Genomic DNA, 3,903 nt, shown 5'->3' on the forward strand with positions numbered 1-3,903 from the left:
CTCCATATTAAGTAATCGGTTTCACCTTCAGAGTTCAACCCAAACTAAGCTCTTTCCAGATAGCAGGTAGCCTCCAGATTCGTCACAACGATTGACATGCAGTTCTATCAGGCTTTTTATAATGCCAACCCTCGCGTGATCCGACACTGGTTAAGATCCACTCGGTGTTAACTTATACGACGGAAGCATAGACTCGGTGTTGGTATAATCTGTCACAATAGCTGCAATGACAGTGAAAGGTTGGTAGTTTAGTGACGGTGAAAAGGGTGGCAGTGCCCACTTCCACCAATCTTGCTTTAACATGCACGCACAGAAAAAGAACAAAAGTCGCTTTCAACCCAGGGGCGAGCCCTCCAAAAATTCTCGAGGGCCAAGGCGAGGCCCAGGCCAACGAGGGGGGTTGGAAATAGTTTTCAACCAGCAATTGACGCCCCTCGGTTTTGCCTCACTAGCTGCGTCATTGCCCCAAGCGCAAAGATGACATCATAGTAATTCCTTCACAAAGATATACCCACCCCGAAGGTTCTTCGATTCTTCTTTTACTTGTGGGACAATATAATGCAGTGTAAACATCATTTTCTCACAAACAATCTCTTGATCTCATTGTTAATAACTCTAAATTGAACAACCGATGGAAAAAGCTTCGCGTCCGATGGTGGGTTGTATCACGGATGGAAAAAGCATCGGTGGGTTGTATCATGTATGGATCCATGAGGCCAGCTCTATTTATCTTTAATTGGGTAGACAATGTTTGGTGAGATCCTGTCCATCGTTCCAGAGTAGGCTCTCGAGAATTCTCCACTTCTAAGTGTAATTGGGCAACCATTAAAACTTGTTTCTAGCGTACAAAAATAGGGGGCATTATCGCTTTGCTGTCTTCATCTCACCTAAATTAGTGGCAAGGCCTCTCCTAATTGAGAGGACTCTGCAAAGTGGGAAGCGTGCTAGATTGGCAACACATGGCTAGCTTTTTCAGTGTAAGGTGCACTCGGTGGACTCCTAGTAATCCAAGAGTTGACACAAGAACACCATATCCACTTTAACCTTTAAGTGTTGAGCAACATGCTTGACACAAATTATGAGATATCGTACTATGTAAAACACTTAATAAATTATGTTTAAGATGAGACATAACATTATTTCATTTTTTTTTATATGAAAAAAGAAAAGAAAAAAAAAGCACCTCTTTACGTATAATTTAAACATGATAAAATCAAACCCTTCGGCTTTGATAAGTTGTTACACTTAATAAATTATGTTTGAGATTAGACCTAACATTATTTTTCAATTTGCCCACGGGGTTTTGGATTGACGGTGAATGGGTGCGCTGTTAAGGCACTCCTTGCGATAGGTCACCGGTTCAAATCCCCCGTGGGTACTTAGGTTAGTCTTAAACTAGAAAAAAAAACATTATTTTTCATTTTTTTTTTATGAAATAAACAAAAGCACTTCTTTACGTATACTTTAAACATGATAAAATCAAAACCTTCAGGTTTGATAACTTCTTATCTTACACATAACTCCACATTCAGTGAAGAATAAATGAAGTGCATCTTTTAAGATGGCCATTAGATCCACATTTAGTAAGGAATAAATGAAGTGCATCTTTTAAGATGGCCATTAGATGATGTATAAGAGGCCAGAAGAAAAGCCACAAAACTTTTAGTACATTTCCATATTCCCATAGAAATTTAGCAAATGCATAATATCAAAAGACGTGTTACTACCGTGCAAAAGACATTTAGGCAAAAGAAACATAAGAGTTAGTGGCCAATCCACATAAGATAAAAGACTATATAAAAACGTGTAGTTTAATAAGTTTCAAATTTGCTCAGAAAATAATGAAAATTTAGGTAAGATTTTGATAAAATTCGGTAGAAATTTTCGGAAATCCGGGTTACAGTGGTTAGGTTTTAAGATTTTGTGTGCCCCGAGTATTTTTGATGGTGTCGAACCCATTTCCACCATCAAAACCAAAATTCGTGCACTCCTACAATCAAATTTTTTGAGAAAAAAATGGCCAGATTTTGGTGATTTTCTGACATTTCGGCAAATTTGCCACCTCAATAGACAACACCATATAAAAAAGATTTTTTGAGCTAAACAAATGTTTTTAAGATACCATAAGACTAAAACAAATGAGTTTTTTTCATAGACCTTAATCAGTACAGAATATTTAATTGACCATCAAGGATCTAGGGGTTTAAGGCATTATAATATGTGTGTAACAAGTGAGAAGGAGGAGGTAGGTGTGGTGGGTTGTTTTTTATTTTGAAGGAAAAAGGAAATGGAGTATGCTTGGGAATTCAAAGACACAAACAACAATGAGGTAGAAGTAATAGGAGTGTACAAAGGTTTAATTGTTGTAAAGATAAAAAGAGTATGACAAGTGATGGTGGTCGAGGATTCAACATATATGTCATAGATGTTGAAATATGTTATAAATTTTTTGGTGCATTACAAATTTATGGGAGAAACAAGAAGCATATAGCCCTCGATAGCTTTATATAACCTTTCATTTAACCTAGCTCTTAGGATAGCCTATCAAGCAACCTCCCCATTTTGCTTTCATAAAACATGAGAAAATATACCTTCTTGAATTCTTAAGTCAAAACAATGATCCTTTGAGTAAGATTGGAGAATGTGAATTTTTTTAAGAGGGTTCTAATGAAACAATGATTTTAAAATTATTGATGTCATGTAATTTAGAGTGGATAATGAGTTTAAGTTCATCCATCACTCAACATAATTATGTTCAATACAATGAAAGAGTTATGTTATGTGTGTGAGTTTATTGGAAATGGCTTGTGGTTTGGTTTAATGTTATTCTTGCTACCGCTACTCTTGGCTCTAGTAACAAATGAGCATTGGAAGTGGGCTAGGGTGTTATGGTTGTGGAAGGCTTTATCTAGATTATATGTAAAATTGAGGCAATATTGGCACATTATTATGGCATAAGAATTTTTTTGCATTTAGTGTGAGATAAAAGAGTTTTAGATAGGATCTAAAGTTTGTGAACATGAGGCAACAAAAGCGCAACATAAACTAATGAACCACCATTTGTTGGAATCATTGGTAGTGTTAGCCTCCTATTGCAATAGGTTTTCATATTTCATGATTGACAGTGGAAATGCCAAATATGTTATCTTTTTCATGCTGCAAAGGTTCCATATTTCCAAGGAAACTCAGAAAAATTTAAAAAATGTAAAGAGGGTATGCCCTAAAAGAAAAATCAAAGGGCAAGAAAAAGAAGAATTGGCCAAAGAAAAAAATAAATGAAATGAACCCCAAACAAAGGCCAGGAAAGTGTGCAAGCTCAAATGCCACTACTATGTTCTATTTTTGATGAATTATTCCATTTTTGAAGGATTTCATAGTTAAGGGGAGGCCAAACAGCTTAATCTTGGCTTCCCTAGGTTTAAATTGCTTGTTGTAGAGATAGAGAATAAAGATCTGACCAAACTGTTTAATCTTGGCAGATTATTAGCTAGGTAGAGAAGCAAGGGTGCTCAACAGCTTAATCTGAGCCCCTGGAAGAAATAATGGTAGATTTAGATAGGAGGATAGCCAAAAGAAAAGATGAAAAGCTGGGTTTGCTAGTTAAAGTGCACCCAAACAAAAAAAAGAAAAAATGTTAGGTAAGTAGGCTAGGTAGGCAGTTTTGAGGTTGCAGAATGAAGACTTGTGATCAATTTTGTGTTTCAAAATGCTAATCTACTTCAGATCACAAGTGCAAGACAATTATCCCTTGGAGCAGCTCAAGCGAGGCATGACTAACTTCCCCTTCTTCCTTTTCCCCAAATCATTCACTAATTTCCCCTAAAAGATGTTAAGATCTGCTTGATATCTTTAAAAATCATCATATTCCATAAACTTTGCCTAAGTAAAGATCTATTTTACTTA

At 36.3% G+C, this 3,903-nt stretch overlaps 1 non-coding gene across 1 annotated transcript; it reads right to left on the reverse strand.

The window, feature by feature from the left end:
• Window positions 1-336: 336 nt before the first annotated feature.
• On the reverse strand, window positions 337-479 carry LOC149232171 (U4 spliceosomal RNA). Its single transcript, XR_016248541.1, has one exon. It is a non-coding gene; the product is annotated as a U4 spliceosomal RNA (small nuclear RNA).
• Between the last annotated feature and the right edge of the window lie 3,424 nt (window positions 480-3,903).

The sequence above is a fragment of the Pinus tabuliformis genome, chromosome J, assembly GCF_031772625.1.
Source record: "Pinus tabuliformis cultivar Carrire ecotype Pingquan chromosome J, CPIR1, whole genome shotgun sequence".
NCBI classification, from domain to species: Eukaryota; Viridiplantae; Streptophyta; class Pinopsida; order Pinales; family Pinaceae; genus Pinus; species Pinus tabuliformis.